General features: G+C 43.5%; 1 protein-coding gene across 12 annotated transcripts in view; it reads left to right on the forward strand.

Annotated features, from left to right (window-relative positions):
• PRR16 (proline rich 16) overlaps positions 1–24713 on the forward strand; it is a 589987-nt gene that overhangs the window by 248882 nt on the left and 316392 nt on the right. The gene's annotated exons all lie outside the window — the stretch shown is intronic.

Here is a 24713-nt window from a genome sequence, read left to right on the forward strand (position 1 = left end):
TCAAAAATAACTAGCTTCAGTACCTGAAGTTCAGACATTTGTGAAAGGAGTGCTGCATATTCAGCCCCCATTTGTGCCTCCTGTGGCACCTTGGGATCTCAACGTGATGTTGAGTTTCTTAAAATCACATTGGTTTGAGCCACTAAAAACCGTGGATCTGAAATATCTCACGTGGAAAGTGGTCATGTTATTGGCCCTGGCTTCAGCCAGGCGAGTGTCAGAATTGGTGGCTTTATCATGTAAAAGCCCTTATCTGATTTTCCATATGGATAGGGCAGAATTGAGGACTCGTCCCCAGTTTCTCCCTAAGGTGGTGTCAGCGTTTCACCTGAACCAGCCTATTGTGGTGCCTGCGGCTACTAAGGATTTGGAGGACTCCAAGTTGCTAGACGTTGTCAGGGCCCAGAAAATATATGTTTCCAGGACGGCTGGAGTCAGAAAATCTGACTCGCTGTTTATCCTGTATGCACCCAACAAGCTGGGTGCTCCTGCTTCTAAGCAGTCTATTGCTCGCTGGATTTGTAGTACAATTCAGCTTGCACATTCTGTGGCAGGCATGCCACAGCCAAAATCTGTAAATGCCCATTCCACAAGGAAGGTGGGCTCATCTTGGGCGGCTGCCCGAGGGGTCTCGGCTTTACAACTTTGCCGAGCAGCTACTTGGTCAGGGGCAAACACATTTGCAAAATTCTACAAATTTGATACCCTGGCTGAGGAGGACCTGGAGTTCTCTCATTCGGTGCTACAGAGTCATCCGCACTCTCCCGCCCGTTTGGGAGCTTTGGTATAATCCCCATGGTCCTTACGGAGTTCCCAGCATCCACTAGGACGTTAGAGAAAATAAGAATTTACTCACCGGTAATTCTATTTCTCGTAGTCCGTAGTGGATGCTGGGCGCCCATCCCAAGTGCGGATTGTCTGCAATACTTGTAAATAGTTATTGTTAACTAAAGGGTTATTGTTGAGCCATCTGTTGAGAGGCTCAGTTGTTGTTCATACTGTCAAACTGGATATAGTATCACGAGTTGTACGGTGTGATTGGTGTGGCTGGTAAGAGTCTTACCCGGGATTCTAAATTCTTCCTTATTATGTCTGCTCGTCCGGGCACGGTGTCCTAACTGAGGCTTGGAGGAGGGTCATAGTGGGAGGAGCCAGTGCACACCAGGTAGTCCTAAATCTTTCTAGAGTGCCCAGCCTCCTTCGGAGCCCGCTATTCCCCATGGTCCTGTCAAAGTCAGAAAAATGTCTCTATGCACGTTGCCATATTTGCACCGCACACTGGTCCGTGCTGCGCATGCGTACGCTCTCCCGTGAAGGCGCATACCCGCAATAGCGTGCACCCGCGGGCGCACGGTATGCGTATTTACGGTAGAGTTTATGTAGTCGTAGCGTGCGACTCGTTCGTTACATATTTTCATAATTAATGTAGTTTGTAGATCATGGTCCCTTTGATAGATTCTGAAAGTTTGGTTAATATAGAATGTCCCTGAGCTGAGGAATCCCTCTTTGTATCGTAGGAAGGGTCTAACAGGAGTCATGCAGTAGTGTTTGGTACCCATCGGAAGAGTATTTAAATAGCAATATTCCGGTGTTGGTTTGGAGCGTATTAATCGCTCGTGCGAATAGTTATGGACATAAGAAGTTTATGTCCATTTCTATTATTTACTCATACTCAGGTATGCGGCGGGAAACCTAGTTCCCCACCCACCTGAGCTGTTTGAAATCGTGACAGCCCACCTGTATGAATCAACCTATGACCTTTTGTTATGATGCAGGGCCGAATTCCGACGTCCAATGGACAATGGGATTGTAGGGACTGTAGGATTGCATTGTGTGTGGGGCATAAATAGGCAGGCCGACCACATCCAGCTCACTCTTCAACGGTTCTCATTGCTGAAAATCGGGTGCTGGATGTCCAGGCGCATGCGATCGTTTACCCTTGTGCGTAAGTTTCTCTCCGTAATCATATTGTCTTACTGTGAGCCAATCTCTCTCTCTCTCTCTCTCTCTCTCTCTCCTTTCTCTTTTCTCTCACATCTCCCCTAGACTAGTATTGTATTGTATTAGATAGTATTGTATTTTGGTTAGGAAGTCTCTGTTATATTGTAGTGTATCATTTGTACTGTTATCCCCTTTTACGAGTATATTAGATATAATACAGTTAATAGGCTTTGGACCCTAAACCAGTATCTGTGTATTTCCTATAGTGTTAAGTGTTCACTTGAGCGTCGGTGACGCTCAAGCAGCTTTGTAGTTAGTCAGGTTACACAAGGTTGCACTTACACCCTGTACTCACATTAAGGTATTCTGTGAATTTCATTGGTATAAGGTTTAGACATAAAGGTATAGCGTTGTGAGCGTCTGCGCCGCTGGTGATCTCCTCGTGGTCTCGAGCGTCCGCTATGCCATAGCGAATCATTACTCTAGTCATAACCAATAACGTGTCCTGTGATCACTGGGCCGTGAGCGAACGTGACGCTTGAGCGTCTCGCCTACGGCTGAGCGATCGTTACGCAACTAGCGTACCATTATGGTACTTCTTAAGTAAACAGCGTACAGTGTTCTTAGACTTCATAAAGGGTTGTTTATACGACAGAGGAATTTAGCATTGTCAATTGGGGACTCGTCCTATCCTTCTCATATCTGCACTAGGTAGATCAGCAGACATTATCCCCCCAGCAAAGGGTGGGAGGTTGTCTCGCAGTGCTGACGGGATAAGCGTCTGCTTCGCTTAGATAAAGAGTGCTGAAGGAATCCGGGAACCGGAAGTAAGAACAAAACGCTTGTGTCTTTTAAAACTGTTTTATTTCTCTTCTGTCTTGCGTATACACGCACGCATACATTTATCTGCATTTCTTTTTCAAATTTCGTATATCACTATTCCTGTTTGCCAAGTTTTATAGTTGATAGAAAGTGCTAAAAGAGATTTGCTGTTATTTCATAGTAGAGGTAATAGTTAAAGTATAGACCAACACACGGCTTGTCTGGGAGATAAGGCAGTCAGTGTGGTGTGCGGTAGATGATCAGGGATCATCTACATTGATAAAGGTAGAAATTGTGTTACGGTGGATCTTTGTTTTGCGTACACGTGTCCCTAACAAAAGACTTGCGTACGCAATCCAAACGGCAGACGCACGCAGCGTACATTACGCAACGTAGCGTCTGGTTACGCCCACGTAGCTCAAGTCACGAAAAGTTGAATTAGCGCAAAGCGATAATTAGCGCAAAGGCGATAAGTAACGCACAGCGATAAATAACGCGACGCGGTAAATAACGCAAATCTATTTTTGGAAAAATCTGAAATTTAGTTTAACAGATCCTGCTCCTAATTGGTAACACAGTTGGACTGAAGACAATTTCTGCGCAGAAATAGATATAGAAACAAAGTGTACATGTGTTGAGTGAGTGTGTTTTTATCACATAAGTTTATATAACTTAGAGGTTGAACCAAAAGGAAAGTCGGGTACTCGTCAAGGGACACACGTGTAAGTGACATATACGGTGGCTAGGGAGGCATCCTTGGTTAAATAATATTTGAGCATTAGAGTATAGCGGACCATAAGGTAACAGACCAGGAGGTCATAAGGTAACAGACCAGGAGGTCATTAACAGACGGTAACAGACCAGGAGGTCATAAGGTAACAGGTAAAATAGACAAAGAGGTCCGCTATAAAGGTACAAGAGGCACAACGCCTGGGGTGTTGGTGCAGAACCCATATAGGCCATAAGCTCTTGCTGAAGGAATCGCGGCCGGAAACATCGATTCCATTAAATCTCTCAGTACATAACAGGTAGTGCTTATGTACTGAACGATTGGACCGCACGTAATTGTGTGCAGTAGTTAGTAATCTGACCTAATACCATTAGAGTAAAGTGGTCACAAACGCTATTTGTACATTCTGACGTGATTTGTGTAATTTTTTATTTTTAAAGGGAAGTTCGCTGGTCACTCAGGAACTATCTAACAACCCCACCTTTACTGGAAAGAGTAAGTGTCCTGCGGTTAACCCTTATATGTTCCAGTAAACCGAAGGTTCTTTTGGTAGGGCCCTGTATCGAGTACGCCAGCACCACGTCGGTGTGATCAGGTCGTATTGGTCGAGGTGGGCGAGTGAGTGGGGTACTCGGTAAACCGCCACCGCCGGCCTATTTTTGAATAATTTGGTTTGCTGTAAGGGTTCGCTGAAAACCTTGATATAAAGATCCAAGGAGGAATAAGCAACACCTGCAGATTATGGGGGCCAGTTGTTCAGGTAGGGGGCGATCAACCTCGGTTCGGGTTGATTCAGAGAACCGACCAGTCGGGTCGGCAAGATACATCATGTGTGAAAAATACGGAAGTCACACAGAGGTTTTATGTGATGAATGGGAGAGAATGACTGTACAAGACAGGGACAAATTCCCAAGAATAGGTAGCTTCAGTCCAGAAGTGTTACAAAATTTAAGGAGGAGGATATGTCTCGTAAGATCAACAAAGAGACGAATTCAACATCATGATTATTTACAGTTATGGCACCAGGAAGGTGAGATACAGAGAGGTTTGGCTCTGGCGGCAGGATCTGGGGCAGTCAGGAAGCTGATAGCCACAGCTCCTCCTCCACCATACATTGCAGGAGAGAAGTTGATTGCGGAGAGAAACGCACTGGGTTGTAAAACACAAACACTTAGTAACCCTGTAAATGTAAATGATGTTAACCAAGTAACTCATGCTATTATTAACCCGTGCAAGTTGTACCCTGTTTTGAACCTTCCTCAGGAGTGTGATCAAGAAGAAGATTCGGCAACAATTTCAGCTCTCTCTCTTGCGGCCACCATAGCAGAGACCACAGTAGGCACAGCGACACCCACGAGATTAGTGAAAGCCCCTAGCGGAGGGATAGGTGAGGTCGTGTCAACGGGTAAGTACGGCACCATGCACTACACTGAAACAATTGTACCACAAGTTGTAGAATCTACGCAGAATGAGGCTGTTAGAATTGCTCCTGTAAGGGTAATAGCAGTTCCCAATGGAAAAACAGATGTGTCTGGAGCCACTCCCATAAGGAACATTGCCATGTACACTCCATTTTCCCGAATGGAATTAAGAACAATAGTGTCCGAATTTCCTGACCCCAGGAAAGACTTAGTTGCTAGCCAAAAATACATCAGGGATCTAGGTAACACTGTAGAACCCAACAACAAGGATTGGCAGATACTGCTAAGAGCTTGTTTACCTTCCAATGTCGACGCAACTCAATTCTTAGTTGACTGCGCATTGGATAAAGATGTACCGCTTACAGACGTGTACAACAAGGATAATGTAAAAAGGATAAATTTACAGCTAAAGGAGTATTTCCCAGCCGTTGTTAAATGGAACAAGATATTCTCCATTAAGCAAAAGGAGTCCGAAACGGCAACAGAATATTTTCACCGGGCACTATTAGAAATGGCAAAGTACACTGGTATAGAAGACATTAAGACCAACCCAAACCATCGAGAAGTAGCAGTATCTGTACTGATGGATGGTTTGAAAGAAACATTAAAAGCTAGGGTACAGACCACACAACCATGTTGGCGAGGTCTGTCAGTGTCCACATTGAGAGAGGCTGCTATTGATCACGACAGAAACATCACTAGGCACAGGGAGTCGCAAAGTGATAAGTTGATGTCCGTAAGTATACAGGCGCTGACCACAAGGCAGCCTGCGTATGTACCACCGAATCCTGTGGGTAAGGCAAGTGTAATGACATGTTTTTCTTGTAACAGACCGGGACACTATGCACGAGAATGTAGAACAAAGAGTGTACAAAGATCTTTTCAACCCCCTAGACAACGACACGACACACGACATTGGGAGCAGGGTCCACAGAGGCGGAGTTTTGAGCCACATACAGGGGAAACAAAAAGATATCCCCCGAACAGAGATTGGCATGCCTCTGGTAGTTCCCAGCTAACCCCCTCACAAGTAGTCGCTGCCAGCGGGATTCAGGGAGGTCAACATACCCAATAGGGGTGTGGCCATACCTGTAATCTGCAGCCAGTTAAGTTGATTGCCAGTCTTGGAAGTGAACCAGAGATTGCAATCAATGTAGCTGGTAAAACTTTAAACTTTCTTGTAGACACAGGGGCGGCCAAGTCAGTGATAAATTCGACAGTGGGCATGAGAACCACTGGTAGGACAATTCCAGCCATGGGAGTAACAGGAGTAGTCCAGCACTACCCTGTTAGCAAACCAGCCGAGATTACAATAGGGCCTTTGCATACCAAGCATTCCTTTTTGCTGGCTGCATCGGCACCAACTAATCTCCTGGGTAGAGACTTACTATGTAAAATGGGTTGCGTCATTTATTGTACTCCTGAAGGTGTATTCTTGGACATACCTGAGAATCACGCTCAGGAGGTACGAGACATGTTAGACTCCCCATCAAAATTAATGTCACATTCCATTATGACAAATAGGAATCCATCCCAAGTAGAAGAGATGACATCTCAGATACCAGAGTCACTTTGGACAAAAGATGGACAGGACACTGGATTAATGGCAAACGTAGCTCCAGTAATTGTACAAGTAAAAGATGGTAGGATAGCTCCAAAAATCCCACAGTATCCTCTGAAGCCAGAGGTGGAGTTAGGAGTTTTTCCCGTAATAGAGCGCTTGCTACAACAGGGCATTCTAGTAAGAACGTCCAGCACAGCAAATAGTCCCATCTTCCCTGTTAAAAAGAGTGGGGGGAGGGGTTACAGGCTAGTGCAGGATCTAAGGGGGATTAACAAAATAGTTGAGAGTCAGTTCCCCGTAGTGCCTAATCCAGCTGTCATCCTAATGCAAATTCCTCCCACTGCCAAATTTTTCACTGTTATTGACCTCTGCTCCGCTTTCTTTTCGGTACCTCTGCACCCTGACAGCCAATATTTGTTTGCATTCACATACAGAGGAGTCCAATACACGTGGACTCGGTTACCCCAAGGTTTCATAGATAGTCCAAGTATATTTTCTCAGGCTTTGCATGATTGTTTACAGTCTTTCCAACCAGACAGTGGATCAGTATTGATACAGTATGTGGACGATTTATTACTGTGTTCAGATTCACTGGAAGCATCTCTGAAGGATACGAAACAGCTCCTGTTTCATCTTTCAGACACAGGTCACAAGGTTTCCAAAGACAAGTTACAATTATGCCAAACTAAGGTAAAATATTTGGGACACTGTCTAACACAAGGACTGAGACACCTGACCGCTGATAGAATCCAAGCCATTAGAGACATGACACTGCCACAAACCCAGCAACAGATCAGGACGTTTTTAGGAATGTGTGGGTATTGCCGTAATTGGATCCCAGGGTTTTCCATATTGGCGCTACCTTTGCAGGAAATGGTCTCCTCAAACAAACCTGATCGGATTTCGCATACAGACGAATCTGAAACAGCATTTGAGAGACTCAAACAGTGTCTAACGCAGGCACCAGCACTAGGTATGCCAGACTATGGGAAACCCTTTGAACTATACGGAACAGAAAGTGCTGGGTGCGCAGCAGGTGTACTAACCCAAAAACACGGTGACGCCAGCAGGCCAGTCGCATACTACAGCGCCCAGCTAGACACGGTAGCGCGATCCCTCCCCACATGCTTGCGTAGCGTTGCGGCGATAGCATTGCTAGTGACGAAAAGCGAAGATGTCGTGCTAGGCCACAACCTCACAATCCATACACCGCATGCGGTATCTGCCTTATTGAATTCTGCCCAAACCAGACACGTCTCATCAGCAAGGTTTACAAGATGGGAATTGGCATTAATGGCCCCAGTAAACATCACCATAAGGAGATGCAGCGCATTAAATCCTGCAACATTTCTACCAGGTGTGCCTGGTCAGACACAAAGGGGTGGAAGGTGAGAGTGATGGGGAAGGAGGATTTAATGCAAAGGAAGATACACATGATTGTATGGAATATTTGACCCAAAATTTTACCGCAAGGCCTGACATCAGTGACAATCCACTGGAAGATGCAGAACTCACGTTCTACACTGACGGTAGTTGTCATAGACAGTCAGACTCGGGAGACTTGTGTACTGGATACGCAGTCGTAGATGACCAAGACACCATAGAAGCGGAACCGCTAGGCCCACCTCACTCAGCCCAGGTTGCTGAACTGGTCGCCCTAACCAGAGCATGTGAATTGGCTAAGGGTAAGTCAGCCAATATCTACACCGACTCTAGATACGCCTTCGGGGTAGTACATGATTTCGGAGCCCTATGGCGCCTCAGAAATTTCATGACGGCAGCTGGTACACCGATAGCGCATGCAGCATATATAAAAAGGCTTCTAACAGCGATACAGGAACCCGACAGAGTGGCTGTTATCAAATGTAAAGCACATACATATAGCCAAGACCCAGTATCCCTTGGTAACAGCCGAGCAGACGAAGCCGCAAAGCTTGCAGCTGCTACCCCCATACAGACAGACACCACACAACTGATGGTATTTAATACCATCAACACACAAAAGTTGTGTGAGATGCAGAATTTGTGTTCCACACAGGAAAGAGCAGTCTGGAAGGCAAAGGGATATGGCCAGGAGTCCTCAGGGCTCTGGACGGATGGACATGGTAAACCAGTGGCCCCCAGGGCATACCTTCCATGTCTGGCTGAAGCAGCTCATGGGCTGACTCATCTAGGCAAGGAGGGGATGTGCAAATTGGTAAGAGCATACTGGTGCGCCCCAGGATTCTCCTCTCATGCGAGTAAAAGAGCAATGTCATGCCTTACCTGTCTGAGAAAGAATATTGGAAAGGCAATACCTACAGAACCATCCCATATCCCACCTGCCGGCGGCCCTTTCCAGGTAATACAAATCGACTTCATTCAATTACCCCCATGTCGAAATTTGAAATATGTACTTGTTTGTATAGATGTTTTCTCGAATTGGGTCGAAGCTTTCCCAGCAGCTACAAATACCGCTATGTTTACAGCTAAGAAAATTGTGCAGGAATTTGTATGTAGATATGGTATCCCTAGAATCATTGAAAGTGATAGGGGTACCCATTTTACAGGTGATGTCTTTCAAGGAATGTGTAAGTTGATGGGAATTGATAGCAAGCTGCACACTCCGTACCGTCCACAGGCGAGCGCGAAGGTCGAAAGAGTGAACAGCACTATTAAAAATAAATTGAGTAAAGTAATGGCAGAGACAGGATTGACGTGGCCAGAAGCTTTACCCATTGTTTTGTATAGCATCAGAACCACTCCCAGGTCCCCTCTTAATCTGTCCCCTTTTGAAATTCTGTTTGGTCGACAACCGCATGTCATGATTAACCCTCAGGATGATTTGAAATGTAACAATGAAGTAACTGTAAAGTACTTGATTAACATGAGTAAACAGTTGAGGAATCAAAATGATAATCTGAAGTTGGTGATTCCTGATTTACCAGATAGTAATTGTCATGACATTGAACCTGGGGATTATGTAATGATACGAAATTTTCTACGCTCAGGTTGTCTTATTGATAGATGGGAAGGACCATACCAGGTCTTATTGACTAGCACCACAGCATTGAAGGTTGCTGAGAGAGAGACTTGGGTCCATTCATCCCACTGCAAAAAGGTTGCTGATCCAGAGAAGTCCCGTGATAAGGAACAGACGGTAGAAGTTGTATCACTGGAGTGTCTGTTCCAGGAGGACTGAGGCGGCACCTGAGCCTTGAAGATCGAAAGCAGCTGTCGACTCCCCTCTCCCTTTTATTGTTTTTCTCCACTTCCCATCCCCTCTCCCTTAAAATTTCTTTTTCCCCCTTCTCATTCTTCTCCATTTCCTCCTCAAAGATGGACTTGCCCCAAGAGACTGTGATCCGGATTTTGATGTTAACCATGATGTTGACCAGAGCAGTCTGTTCCGGCGAGAATACCATAGAGGTCGAGAGAGGTTCTGGAATGGGTTCCGATTATGATGATGGAGGCGTAGTTTTCCAAGATCAACCAAACCAACAAGCAAAGGCGAGTATCAGAAAACGATCCGATAGAAGAAATTGTGATGGATTGTTAGCTGAAGAAAACTGTATCTGTAGGCTCTGTGATAATCTGGTTGAAGATGGATGCATAAAGAAATGCCAATCCAGTTTTAATATCCATATGGACCGGCATCCATTGAGTGACTATCACTCCTTAGTGGGTAACGTGTTAAACCAAACAGATTGTTGGGTATGCTCTCAAGTACCTCAGGGTCATAGCAAATCAGGGCTAGTACCATTTCCTTTAACGTTAGGGGAGGTACTTGAGCTAAGTGGTGGGAGACCGGTGGACCGGAGGTTTAACATCTCCAGCCCTCCTAGTTTGAAGCTCCACCAATACCATGTGGATAGGTCCCTCTTATGTTTTAATATCTCCAACCCCCGTAAGCCGGGAAATTGGGAAGTGTCATGGAGCAACCTTACCATGACCTTTTCACACAGAGCAAATAGAATGCCTACGGATACAGAGCTTGTACGCCACATAGCCAGTAGAGGAAAATCTTTCCGGTATCGATATACCTTAGGAAATAGGATTACTAGAGTTGGAGAGGTATCACCAGGATACTGTGCACATATCGTACAAACTGATACGTGCCTTAAACAGATGGAAGAATTAGGGTCAGGAGATTTCACCTGGAAGGTCTGTAACATGGTCATGTCCTTCTCCGTCCCATATGTTCTCCCCGATGACGCATATTTCATATGCGGGAGAAAGGCGTACAAGTGGCTTGCCCCAAACTCTGAAGGATTGTGTTATATTGGAAAGGTATTGCCTGAAGTGATGACTGTTACACATGACAAAATGAAGGACATACACCGTGGTGCCCAAGCTCCTTATACTCACACTCATTACGAGCACCGAGTTAAAAGACAACTGTCAGAAAGGTTAGAGCATCCGGCCTCTGATCTTATCCATGAATCCACCGGGATTCAGGTTCTGGTAGCGTTAGATTTCACTCGTACCGCTCGGGGAGTGATGAATTATAGATACATTTCCGCACTCGCCAATTTGTTAGATAATATCACTGAAATGTATGATGACACGTTTAGATACACTGGAAGAGAACTTCAAGCTTACAAAACGGAACTAGTTCAGCATAGGATGGTTCTTAATTATCTTACAGCAGTAACAGGCGGATATTGTGTTACATTGGCAACACAGTACGGCATAAAGTGTTGCACGTATATCACAAATAGCACCGAGGATCCGGTAGAAGTCATAGACCAAAAGATGGACGATATTCTCCAATTGAAGTGGGAATTTCGTCGAAAACACAATCTCACCCTTGCTGCTGTAGGTAATGAGCTGACTGGTTGGGTGTCATGGTTGAACCCGCGAAATTGGTTCTCCGGTTTAGGAGACTGGGCTCAAGGAGTCATAATGGATGTTGGAAAGTTTCTACTATGTATCTTGGGTGTCGTTATATCGATTGGATTGATATTTAGATGCGGGCAGGCTTTAATGAGGTGCAAACAAAGTACAAAAGTGATGAGCGTGAGGAGTGAGGAAACTGTAATTAACCTGGATTTGATTTATGACCCAATGATAGAAACCAGAATGTGATGAAAATGCGATTATACGGTCCGTTTCTTTCACCTGTTTTTTCTGCTTTTCTCCAAGATACAAAGACCCCCTTGGACGAGGAAGTTGACGAGACGCTATACAGACAACAGACAAGCACCAAAGATGAAGTTTTGACCACTTGAGAAATGGACATTTGATGAACTTTGCCATGGATCCCCAGTTTCCCTAGTACTTTTAAACTCACGCTAGCCCAACATTTTTTTGTAAATCCGATGGCTCTGACAAAGCTATTTGCTCATGCCCAAGGAGCAATACAGCGCAAAGAAGACGACTCTCAACAGATACCGAACACAACTTCGACGACAGATGTACATTTCCCTGACATAGAATATCATTGCATTTTCCATAAGTGTTCTTTATCTTCATCTCTACAACCCTCAGGTAATGACACACATAGACGATAGGGAATACAGGCACAGATATCAGCAACCACATACCTCCCCCATTCATGTACCATCAACTAAAATGTGCTCCCCATTTTGTTCAAAATCCGAAAAGAGCTCGGTAAAGTTTGACAGCCCATCCACAGACCTGTACCACAGGATAAGAAGGAATTCAAATGTATACTTCGCAATACCTCGAAGCTTGATTTACAACACGTACGGCACGATGATACATGACCCTCCAAACATGGACTCATACACACATGCTTCTACTTTCTCACTAGGTCATACCCTTTTCACACCTACTCCTCTCTTCTTCCTTACCCCACCATGGAAATCAATTAACCCCTGACTTACATTTTTCTCCTTAAATATTTTAGAAGGTGGCAGTTATTATTGACTGCCAAAGGGTGGACTGTCAAAGTCAGAAAAATGTCTCTATGCACGTTGCCATATTTGCACCGCACACTGGTCCGTGCTGCGCATGCGTACGCTCTCCCGTGAAGGCGCATACCCGCAATAGCGTGCACCCGCGGGCGCACGGTATGCGTATTTACGGTAGAGTTTATGTAGTCGTAGCGTGCGACTCGTTCGTTACATATTTTCATAATTAATGTAGTTTGTAGATCATGGTCCCTTTGATAGATTCTGAAAGTTTGGTTAATATAGAATGTCCCTGAGCTGAGGAATCCCTCTTTGTATCGTAGGAAGGGTCTAACAGGAGTCATGCAGTAGTGTTTGGTACCCATCGGAAGAGTATTTAAATAGCAATATTCCGGTGTTGGTTTGGAGCGTATTAATCGCTCGTGCGAATAGTTATGGACATAAGAAGTTTATGTCCATTTCTATTATTTACTCATACTCCAGGTATGCGGCGGGAAACCTAGTTCCCCACCCACCTGAGCTGTTTGAAATCGTGACAGCCCACCTGTATGAATCAACCTATGACCTTTTGTTATGATGCAGGGCCGAATTCCGACGTCCAATGGACAATGGGATTGTAGGGACTGTAGGATTGCATTGTGTGTGGGGCATAAATAGGCAGGCCGACCACATCCAGCTCACTCTTCAACGGTTCTCATTGCTGAAAATCGGGTGCTGGATGTCCAGGCGCATGCGATCGTTTACCCTTGTGCGTAAGTTTCTCTCCGTAATCATATTGTCTTACTGTGAGCCAATCTCTCTCTCTCTCTCTCTCTCTCTCTCTCTCTCCTTTCTCTTTTCTCTCACATCTCCCCTAGACTAGTATTGTATTGTATTAGATAGTATTGTATTTTGGTTAGGAAGTCTCTGTTATATTGTAGTGTATCATTTGTACTGTTATCCCCTTTTACGAGTATATTAGATATAATACAGTTAATAGGCTTTGGACCCTAAACCAGTATCTGTGTATTTCCTATAGTGTTAAGTGTTCACTTGAGCGTCGGTGACGCTCAAGCAGCTTTGTAGTTAGTCAGGTTACACAAGGTTGCACTTACACCCTGTACTTACATTAAGGTATTCTGTGAATTTCATTGGTATAAGGTTTAGACATAAAGGTATAGCGTTGTGAGCGTCTGCGCCGCTGGTGATCTCCTCGTGGTCTCGAGCGTCCGCTATGCCATAGCGAATCATTACTCTAGTCATAACCAATAACGTGTCCTGTGATCACTGGGCCGTGAGCGAACGTGACGCTTGAGCGTCTCGCCTACGGCTGAGCGATCGTTACGCAACTAGCGTACCATTATGGTACTTCTTAAGTAAACAGCGTACAGTGTTCTTAGACTTCATAAAGGGTTGTTTATACGACAGAGGAATTTAGCATTGTCAGTCCTTACGGAGTTCCCAGCATCCACTACGGACTACGAGAAATAGAATTACCGGTGAGTAAATTCTTATTATGTCTAAAACAGAGTTAATTATATTTACACCGGCCAATAGCAGTTACCAACCTGATATTTCTATCACTGTTGAGATCTCTACAATCAATCACAAGCTTGCTGCCTAGGCTTCATACTTGACTCAGAACTGTCCTTTGCTCCCCACATTCAATCTGTCTCATAATCATGTTACATGCATTTAAGAAACAAATCCAAAATACAATCATATCTTACACAAAACACTGCTAAAACTCTAATCCATGCTCTCATTATCTCCGGCATTGATTATTGTAATAGTCTTCTTACTGGTCTTACTAAGAAGAGGCTCTCACCATTACAATCCATTTTGAATGCAGCTGCGAGGCTAACATTCCTCGCTAGCTGTTCATCGTCTGCAGACCCACTACGTCAGTCCCTCCATTGGCTACCTGTATTCTACCATATTCAATATAAAATACTGTTATTTACACACAAGGTTATTAACCATACTACACCAACATACATCTCTTTGCTTATCTGAAAATATCTCCCAACCTGGCCCCTTCGCTCTTCACAAGAACTACGTCTCTCATCCACACTCATTACTTGCTCCCATGCACGATTAAAGGACTTTCTTCGGGCTGCACCCACTCTGTGGAATGTCCTACCACGTGCAATAAGACTATCCTCTAGTCTTCAAACCTTCAAGCGTTCCCTGAAAACTCACCTATTCAGCCAAGCTTATCAAATTCCAGAACTGCTCACATTACCTTCATACTGTAGCTTTCCTATCCAATTATACCCCCACTGTACAGTCCACACAAATCCCCCACATATTTTATTTCTTTGCTCTCCCTTCCTCCTGACCCTGGTTCATCACTGCTGTGATGTGATATCATGCAGCCCACCAATACACCTTTGCAATCTGGTGAACAACTATGCAATAGAAAGCACCTATCCTTGTGTATCAATGCTCATTTAACCATAGATTGTAAGCTTGCGAGCAGGGCCCTCCTACCTCTATGACTGTTTGTTTTTACCCAGTTTTGTTTTCTAATTGTGTCCAGTTGTAATGCGCAATGGAATTTGCTGCGCTATATACGAAACTGTTAATAAACAAAATAAATAAATATATAGGAGGCTGTGAGCAGAAATGTCTGCACTGGTGGCACTTGAGCTGAAACAGAGCAACAATTCAATTGCTTCCTCAGGCACCCATTATACAGAGCTGCTGGAAAAACAACTGAATCACCCCTACATGTCCATGTGATGCTGTGTAAATCTGTGTGTCTCCATGACTATGTACTGTAGAGTTCTCACCAATTACATTCCACCATAATGACATCATTTTTATCAGTAGTCATTTTTATTATATAGATATACTTTGTATTTTGACAAAATAAAAATTATTTGTGGCTTTTCAATTATGGGGCATATGAAATGCATTAGAAACGTACACAATTTGTTCTATAAAAACAATTTATGAGACCTACTGTATTTTAGGGGAAAATTTTTTCTTCCCAGGTATTTAACTAAAATATACAGTCCAAGTTATATATTAAGACTAGTAATGACAGTATATAAAAGCTTTATAAATAGAACATAATAGTAGGTGTGCAGATAGAAGGTTACTGGCGAAGATAACCCAAAATGTGCTGTGACTACATGGCCATTGGAACATTTTATCTTCGTAATGATGGCTCTGTAGTTTCATTCTGTCAAAACAAACCAGAACAGCTTGCTTAAAGTTTCGTTACTGAAGGTTATTATTATTACTGGCCATGAAATTAATTCAAATGAGTTATTTTATCACTGCATCGTTTTAAAGCTATTCTAATCACTGATTAAAAGTAGCGATCTACCATTGCTGTATGACCCAACTTTCAACAGTTTCAAATATCTGTAAAATATTTTGTATATTTTTAAGTCTACAGTACTTTTGTAATGTTTATTCTATTTCTATTTATTGTGAGATTTAACCATCCGCCAAGTGCTTCCTTTAGGAAATAAATAATTATAACAAGGACTTCTGCAGGCTATTCAAGAGTACTATACTGCATGCCACAACAGAATTAGAATGGGAGGGAGCACTTAAACAAATATAATTGTGCAGTTTTATTCTAAAATATATTTAAAAGTTTAATTATATTTTGTACAACAACGGCTGTAGGTAATAAATGTCTGTATCTCTCTATATTGTTAGCCTTGTTTCCATGTAGACCATTATGTTCAATGCCTATGTACAGCACTACGGAATATTTGTGGATAATAAATAAGATTACCTGGACCGTGCAACTTACATGATTTACAATATTGCTCTAAAATGTTAATACTTTTTAGCAAAGTCCATTTTGCCCAGTACAGTACAGTGTGGTCTGCTTCTGTTCGTGCTGCTTATTTTCTAATTGCAGTAACGTGACCTTAATGACTTTAATCAGTGTTGACAGTATTTTTAAGACTCAAATTATTTATTTCTGCACAGGTTACTGCAGTTTGCAAGCATGGATACATGCCCTTGTGCGCTTGCGTTAATGGGCTGCATTGGATGATGTGAAACGGTTATTTCTCTTGAAGATTTTCACACATTGGTTTGTTATTCTACATTATTCAGTGAAAATAATTTACTTCTTAAATGCTCAGGTGTTTAAGTTTACACGTTCTGCCTATATTATTAAAAGATTACACAAATTGCCTTTGAGAGAACCCAGGTGGTTTCTCTGCGTGCAGATTTTTGCCACTTACAGATTTGGACATGTTTTTAGTGGGTGTGATGAGCCAGAAATAAACCACCATATCAAATGCTATTCTGTTAATTGTTTTGTAAATTAGTAGTTTTCAGATAATTAATGCTTATTGTGACACTGCGCAGGTTTTTTTAAATGTGGACAAATAAACTTTCAAGTAAATTATCTTTTGTGTTGTTTTTCAGTAGAAGAATTGGTATCCAACGCAAATGTTTACATTGATCCCCCAGGCACCAGGGGAAAATGCATTCCACATCAAGAGTAATTAGCTTGAAATATGTGTATTTATGCTTTGTTAATTTGTACATTTCATTGTCTTCCAATTAAATACACTGACTTGTGTTTTTAATGTATTGTTGTTCAGTTTTGTTTGTCAGAATCTGGTGCATCTGACATTTTCTGAAATTAATTTATGACAAACAGCTGGAATATAAATACAAAGACCGAAATAAATTAATATTATATAGTGAGCACAGGCAGTAATTCAGACCCGATCGTAGCAGCAAATTTGTTGGGCAAAACCATGTGCACTGCAGGTGTGGCAGATATAACATGTGCAGAGAGCAGGGCCGGTGCTAGGGTGTTCGGCGCCCCCCTGCAAACTATACATTTGCGCCCTCCCATATTCCTTTGGCGCGCGCCGGGAAAAGGGGGTCTCACAAGTAAGGGGCATGGCCCATTTAAAATTACGCCACAATGTAGCACAATCTTATTAATCTTATACGTAATGCCCCACCCGTAGTAGTAGCGTCCTTATATGTAATGCACCCCAGTAGTAGTAGCATCCTTATACATAATGCCCCCCCCAGTAGTAGTAGCATCCTTATACATAATCCCCTCCAGTAGTAGTAGCATCCTTATACATAATGCCCCCCTGTAGTAGTAGTGTCCTTATACATAATGCCCCCCCAGTAGTAGTAGCATCCTTATACATAATGCACCCACAGTAGTAGTAGCGTCCTTATACGTAGTGCACCCCCAGTAGTAGACGCATCCTTATACGTAATACCCCCAGTAGTAGTAGCGTCCTTATACGTAATATCCCCCAGTAGTAGTAGCGTCCTTATACGTAGTGCACCCCCAGTAGTAGAAGCATCCTTATACGTAATTCCCCCCTAAAAGTAGTAGCGTCCTTATACGTAATGCCCCCCCCCAGTAGTAGTAGCGTCCTTATACGTAGTGCACCCCCAGTAGTAGTAGCGTCCTTATACGTAATGTCCCCCCAGTAGTAGTAGCGTCCTTATACGTAATGCCCTCCCAGTAGTAGTAGCGTTCTTATACGTAATGTGCCCCCAGTAGTAGTACCGTCCTTATACATAATGCCCCAGGCAGTAGTAGCATCCTTATACGTAATGCCCTCCCCCCAGTAGTAGTAGCATTGTTATATGTAATGCCCTCCCAGTAATAGTAGCGTCCTTATACATAATGCCCCCAAGTAGTAGTATTGTCCTTATACGTAATGCCCCCCCCAGTAGTAGTAGCGTCCTTATACGTAGTGCACCCCAGTAGTAGTATCGTCCTTATACGTAATGCCCCCCCAGTAGTAGTAGCGTCCTTATACGTAGTGCACCCCAGTAGTAGTATCGTCCTTATACGTAATGCCCCCAGCCCCAATAGTAGTAGCGTCCTTACACGTAATGGCCCCCCCTGTAGTAATAGCGTCCTTATACGTAATGCCCCCCACCAGTAGTTGTAGCGTCCTTATACGTAATGCCCCCCACTAAGCCAGTCTCCCTCTGTACAGCAGCCTGGTCCGTGTAGCCCCACCCCTTATGTCCCATTTAGCCATGCCCCCTTCTGTCCCGTGTAGCTCCGCCCCCTTCTGTCCCGTACTCGGCGCTGTCACACAGGTTAGGGGAGGGGAGGGGAGGGAGGAGGCTTTTCATGCTGCAGGTGCCCGCTGCCAGTGCCTGTCATACAGTGACAGACACAGCACTGGCAGCAGCAGCAGCAGGAGGAGGGACAGGACGGCGCAGCAGGGAAGGGATGCAGAGCAGGGGTAGTGCCTATCCATCCCAGCGCCTCCCTGCACTGCATCCCTTCGCTGAGCGGGTAGCGCCGGGCCTGGCAGAGAGAGTTAGATTTAGGTGGGTTATTTTGTTTCTGTGCAGGGTAAATACTGGCTTAACACTGCAATTTAGATTTCAGTTTGAACACACCCCACCCAAATCTAACTCTCTCTTCACATGTTATATCTGCCCTCCCCCCCCCTGCAGTGCACATGGTTTTGCCCAACTACTAACAAATTTGCTGCTATGATCAGGTATGAATTTCCCCCACAGTTCCAAACCTAAGGGGATATTTAGCAAACATTCTTAAACGTATAAGTGGGGGGTGCGGTGAACATGCCAGTTGTCGGGATCCCGGCAGTCGAAATCCAGACGCTGGAATCCCAACAGCTGGCATCCCAACCGTAAGAACTGGTTTACAGATAAGAAGGGGGGGATTAGGTTTAGGCGCCATACGTGGGCTTAGGTTTAGGCTGTGGGGGTGGGGTAGGTTAGGCTGCAGGGAGTGGGGGTTAGGGTTAGGCACCCGGGGAGGGGGGTTATCGTAAGGCTGTGGGGGAGGCACAGTTAGGTTTGGGCATCGGGGATTGGGGGTTAGGTTTAGGTACCTCCAGGGGGTGGTTAGGGTCAGGCATCAGGTACCAGGAGGTGAGGTTAGGGTTAGGCTGCGGGATCAGAGGGTTAAGGTTAGGGGGTGGGGGAGAGGGGGAAATATGGACCATCGATTTTGAGATTATATTTTCCTGTCCACTGCTCCTCACTGCAGCCATCAGGTGGCCACATGGAAGGTGAGGGGCTGCTTTTTTACATTTGTTCAGCTGCTGCTAATCTTTGCAGCTGCGGCTGGGGGCAGAGCCGACCATAGGCATAGGTAAACTAGGCAATTGCCTAGGGCATCTGGTATGCCTAGGGCATCAGCAGCTTCTGCTGATTAAATTATATGTGGCATGCCTATATTCTGTGTGTAGCATTTCATATGCAGATACAGCCACAGTCTCGCACAGTATATTGGCATGCTGCATATCATTTTAATCAGCAGAAGCTGCTTGTGCATCCATCCACATAGCAATGCAAATAAGATGAATTTTCATGAAAAAAATGTGCCCGACGTTACCATTGAGGCAAGATTTATGAGGACACATCTGTATTCAAGCAGAGGCAGAGGTCACAGTGGCAGTGGCAGTGTGAGTGTTGTGTGCATGTGAGTAGGTTGGTTATGCAGTAGTGTTCGGAAATGTGTAAGGAGCATTATGTGTGTCATGTAAAAATGCATTAATAACGTGCAACATATGTGTAAGGGGTACTATGTGTGTCATTGTGTGTATAAGGGCATTAATAATGTGCGGCATATGTGTAACAGGGTACTACTGTATGTGTGTCATTATGTGTATAGGGGCACTAATGTGCAGCAAATGTGTAGGGGGCACTATGTGTGTCATTATGTGTATAAGGGCATTAATAATGTGCCGCATATGTGTAAGGGACATTACATGTAAAAGGGCATTAATAAAGGTTGTCATAATGTGTAAGGTGCATTATGTTTATAAGGACATTAATAATGTGTCTCATATGTGTAAGGGGCATTACTGTGTGGTATCATGTGTATAAGGTGCTCTACTATGTGGCGTTGCGTATAGAAAGGGCACTACTGTGTCGTCTAATGTGAACAAAAGAGCAATATGGTGTGGTGTAATGTGAATTACAGGTTGAGTCTCCCTTATCCAAAATGCTTGGGACCAGAGGTATTTTGGATATGGGATTTTTCCGTATTTTGGAATAATTGCATACCATAATGAGATATCATGGTGATGGGACCCAAATCTAAGCACAGAATGCATTTATGTTACATATACACCTTATACACACAGCCTGAAGGTCATTTAAGCCAATATTTTTTATAACTTTGTACATTAAAAAAAGTGTGTGTACATTCACACAATTCATTTATGTTTCATATACACCCTATACACACAGCCTGAAGGTAATTTAATACAATATTTTTAATAACTTTGTGTATTAAACAAAGTTTGTGTACATTGAGCCATCAAAAAACAAAGGTTTCACTATCTCGCTCTCACTCCAAAAAGTCCGTATTTCGGAATAATCCGTATTTCGGAATATTTGGATATGGGATACTCAACCTGTACGAGCAATTCAGTGTGATGTAATGTGAATAAGGAGCTCTACTGTGAGGAGTAAAGTTTATAAGGTAAAAAGATACTACTGTGGGATGTAATATGAATTATGGACACTATCGCATGATCAAATGTAAATAAAGTTGCAGTACTGTGTGGCGTAATTGGAATTGGGGTTACTATTGTGTGGCCATGCCCCTTGCCAGCAAAAACACACCCCTTTTTGGGCTGTGCGCCAAATGTGCGAACTGTTCCTATTTAACATATAGGGGGTACAAACCCCAAAATAAAGACTGCTATGGGTTGATGGTGCTGGGAAAGAGCTGCAAGGTCAGAGGCGGAACCAGCGGTGGTGCTAGGGGGCACCAGCCAAAATCTTGCCTAGGGCATCATATTGGCTAGGGCCGGCTCTGGCTGAGGGGTACTGCCAAGCTGCCTGAGCTGCAGTGATGAGCTGCACAACAGGCAGTGGGGGGAGGATCCAGGAAGCAGAAGAACCTCTTATAGTGGTTACTGCTGTAAAATTATCTTCCAGCATCCGCACAGTAACTTTCTGACCTGCTGCAGCAGATGTGTCCGTGCCTGGTGTAATTGCATCGGATGCGACCACTCCAGGCAAATGGTTAACAGGTAATTCAGTTGGAAAATGCTTATCCCAGTTGTCACGCTGTAATGTTCTGTGAAGTTAGCAACATTAACTACTTGCCTGGCACTGTTGCATGTGATGGGACCAGAGCCAGGTGTACTGTACATTACCTGCCCAGGTTGCATCACACGTGACATGCTGCCCGCCATGTCCCCCGCCATGTGGAAGAGGAGATCCTTTCTGCACAAGTGCAGGATCCTGGATCCTATGGAGTGATGCAGTGGTCTATGTCCATCGGCAACACTTCCGGAATCGCTCCCCAGAATGCCGTGCATCCGGCATTTTGGAGTGCATGCTCTGGGAAGCACAGAGCGGGGAGTGGAATTTTTTTCCTCTCCCAGCACATTTTGGCTGATCTCTGTGTGATCAGTTGCAGCAGGATGACTGTTCATCAGTTACCCCCTCAACAAATGCTCCGCTGTGCTCTACATGTGGGTGAGGAAGGGGGTTATGCCTATGGGGGTGGTTGTGGGGGGGGACCCCAGGGGGAATAAATAGCAAATGGGTGGGGGATTTCAAATAAGAAAATTTATGCTGGGGGAGAGGGGAGTAAAATAATAATAAAAAAATACATTTTCACGGGTAGGTAAAGTGCAAAAAAGGTTTTTTTTTATTTGTAACGGTTTTTTTTTTTTTTACAAAGCATGGATTTTTTGGGGGCCATTAAGGCAGTGTGGGGTTACTATTATTAGGGTTTAAGACCACTGGATGGTCTGTTGCCAATGGGGGGGTGGAGTTCTTATTTAATGTGCGCCTTTTTAAAGAGAGGATGGGGGTGCTAAACAACCCCCTAGACATATATTTTTATATATTACTCAAAATACTTTTTAAACTTTAATAAGTAATACAAAAACAACAATTGCTGACTGTTTTTTTAGTGAAAAAATCATCAGTTAAGAGGCTCATTCAGAGAAAGATGCGGTTTACACAGCTGCTATGTCTGTATACTGTATGCAGCGGCTTTGTGATATCATGGGATATTCAATTAGTTCCGACAATTTCGGAGCTATCGAATTACCGCACTGAGTATTCAATTGCAGGATGTTTTTGAGCATTTTTAGGGCATTTTCGCCAATGCCACTTATTTTTTGCCGATCCACATGTTTTTCGCTCCTGCCGAATGTTTTGCCTAGGCGAAAAAATGGCCCTGCTATTACACAGGCCGAATCCCCATTTGCCCTAAAAAATAGCGAAAAATTACGTTTTTTCACGTAGGCGAAAAACGGCAGTAATTGAATACCCCCATTATGTAAATTCTGCAGAAGGCATCTTGTGTAAATAGACACCTGCCAGCTTCTCTGATTTACTGCTGCATTCGACAATGCACCATCGACTCATCTGTGTTAGCATTGGTCATCTGAGTAACCCTCATGTCACTCAGGATGGCCTGGAAATTCATGCTGCTGAAGCCAGTGTAATTGTGTCCGAGGAAGCATCCACTATCTTTTGCCATGCCCAGAAAATGGGGCCTATAGTACATGCTCCCATTGCCTGTTGATGCCCCCAGATGTCAGCATTTGGGGCACTGCAAACATCATCACAGCCCGGGATCAGCACATGTGCAGTGCGGCTTCTGTGCATAGCTGATCCAAAAACATTGGAGATGTGCTGAGTTTTGCATTTTTTTCTAACATTGAAAAACAATAGAAAAAAGTGTTTTTCAGCAAATTACCTTAAACAATTTGTTAAAAACACATAAAAAGCCTGTTCTTTTGCTACTGTCTTCATTGCCAATGTCCTTTCTTATGATATACAGTAAAACACCTGCTCCATCAATACAACATACAGTATCCCTATATAGCTGTCCCACACCATTTAAGCCATTATTCTGCATTTTGCAGAGTATGACCCCAAAAATAACAGAATTATTGGCCAAAGTAAGTTATATTAAAACTTCCATGTGTCTATTTTATAATTAGGTGGAGATGTTCCAGGGGTGCTGAACCAAGGGCCTTATTCAGGTTGGAAAACCAAAAAAGCACACTAATGGGCAAAACCATGTTGCACTGCAGGTGGGGCAGATGTAACATGTGCAGAGAGAGTTAGATTTTCGTGTGGTGTGTTCGAACTAAAATCTAAATTGATGTGTCAAAATGAAGAAGACAGTATTTACCCTGCACAGAAACAATATAATCCACCCAAATCTATCTCTCTCTGCACTTGTTACATCTACCCCACCTGCAGTGCAACATGGTTTTGCCCATTAATGTGCTTTTTTTGTTTACTAACAAACCTGATTAATCCCTAAAGTCTTGACATATTTAACTTAAAATAGGAATTTTCCCAAACGTTACACCAGCGCAGGGGCTGCAAAGAAAAATCTGTGTTAAATTCTATTGAGGGTTAATTTGTGTTGATAATGAAATGGCAAAAAAAAAAAAAAAAATGCCCCTGGCCAAATTCCCCCCTGGAACTATAAAATAATTACCAATGCAGCAAACCCCCCCCCCCCCCCCCAATAATATTGTCTTAATGGACTTAGTTTACCAAAGTATAAATAAATTGTTAAAATAAAGATAATTATTTAAAATGTAAGAATGAGCAAAATAATTCTTGTATGTACTGTAATTATACAAGCTGTAGTCTGTAGCTTGTGAATCATTTAATTCAGTGTTTATGGTAATGGATCTTAACCTTTTTAGAGCTTAAAGCACATGTAGGATTTAGCTGTAAAACCCATTGTTCAATTTTAAATTAATACTGCATTTATTTTATGACCTTGCTGTAGGCAAAATCCAAGTATTTAATTTCAAGTAGGTAGAAAATTAGACATTAGTACTGAACATATTAAATTAACAGCAGTAATTAGCTTAGTAGTTGGCATTATTTCCATCAGCTAATAGTAGTTGCCAACTTGACGTCTCTGTTATTGACAACATGACAATAAGCCTTAACCCTCAAGCCTACTGCCTGCGTGTCTTCCTTTACTCTGAACTGGCCTTTGTACCCCACATTCAATCTGTATCTAAATCACCTTACATGCATCTAAGAAACATCCAGAATATGCCCATATCTCGTATAAGACACTGCAAAAACTTTCATTCCTGCACCATTCTCCAACATTGATGATTGCAGTAGTCTCCTTATAGGTCTTCCCATAAACAGAATATCACCCCTACAATCTGTTACTGTGGAGGGCAATAAATTTGCCGGCTCCTGGATCCCGGCTGTCAGGTTACTGACGTCAGAATCCCGACAGCTGGCAATGCCAACAGTCGGAATACTGGCTCACGGGCTGTTGCCACTCGTGGGTGTCCACGACTGGTCTTCCTTGCTAAATATTCTTCTGCTGCTCTACTCAGTCACTCCTTCTATAAGTTGACCGCATTTACTCAATTCAGTATAAAATATTTCTGCTTACACATAAGGCTATCAAACCACACCAATAGACA

Source organism: Pseudophryne corroboree, chromosome 1 (genome assembly GCF_028390025.1).
Source record: "Pseudophryne corroboree isolate aPseCor3 chromosome 1, aPseCor3.hap2, whole genome shotgun sequence".
NCBI classification, from domain to species: domain Eukaryota; kingdom Metazoa; phylum Chordata; class Amphibia; order Anura; family Myobatrachidae; genus Pseudophryne; species Pseudophryne corroboree.